We start from the raw sequence: 1,233 nt of genomic DNA on the forward strand, positions 1-1,233 counted from the left end.
TATGGTTTCTCTTGGGGTTCTTACACGGAAATCCTTTTAGAAGCAAAATGAAATATTACACCAGCTTTGTATGTGAGCACACCGGAACACTAACATGTGAACATCAAACTGTGACTTTAATGGTATATACAAACATTATTATCTTAAGTGTTTAGTAATTAATGTTTTTGTTTAAACAGCATCTCCTTCCATGTTCTTGAGTAGACAGTGATGGAAATACGCAGATTAGTGGTTTACGTTAAAGTGACACACATTTAAAATCTCACTTAATTCGTGGTGACTAACATATTAGATTAAAAATGTTCTTACAGCATAACCAATAACAGCAGTGCTGTAGAAAACAATGAGTCATTAAGTATGGCATTATTAGATTTTTGAGAAGAAGCAGCTGTTTATTATCATCCATACTGGGGACAGGGGTTTGCTAATATACTTTATATCAAAGATCGGCATAGCTACCATGTTCTGCAAAGTCTGGTTTTGAAACCTAGAGCCCAGTATTTTTCCTCTCATTGTCATTGCTGTTTAAAACTAGATGTCACAAGTGAGGCGTGAATCTGGCATGCATGGTGCACTTATGTTGGCGACTTATCACTTACCTCCAGCTCTAACTTCCTTGTGATGACAATCAGGACTACAATGTACAAAACGAACAGCATGTTGTTTTCAGTCAGCCTTTGAGCTTGCATTCAGGAAAGTGCTCATTAAAGTCATGGGTAACAGAAGCCAATGACTGTTTATATTTATAGACTTCACTACAAATGGACATGTTTTGAAGCTACATTTATCATTTAAACTCTGTGAGTTTGAGGGATAAATTTGATCTGTTACATCCACTTTTTTTTAGCACTATGTGAGAAGTTACTACTCACAGCTCAGACATCAATAATAATATGTTTCCTATTTTTAACATAAACGGCATAAAAATGGTACGTTTGTAATTATAGTCTTCAAATGGTAGTGAAGTAAAAAGTAGGAGTACAAACAAAAACCAGCAACACATGGAAACGTGATAAGAAAAGTATTCCTAACTAAAATTTTGTATTTGGCTACATAATCACTTACTTTAAACAGCAATTTTTATTTATTTAATCTGATCGCTTTGAATTCTCTCTCACCTAAACACTAAGGTTGGCTTGCAGTGTTTGAGGAGGTCTGAGCTAATCAGCAAAGACACACACACACACACACACACACACACACACACACACACACACACACACACACACACAC

The sequence above is a fragment of the Pundamilia nyererei genome, unplaced genomic scaffold, assembly GCF_000239375.1.
Source record: "Pundamilia nyererei isolate P.nyererei 1_Seehausen unplaced genomic scaffold, PunNye1.0 scaffold00034, whole genome shotgun sequence".
Taxonomy (NCBI): Eukaryota; Metazoa; Chordata; class Actinopteri; order Cichliformes; family Cichlidae; genus Pundamilia; species Pundamilia nyererei.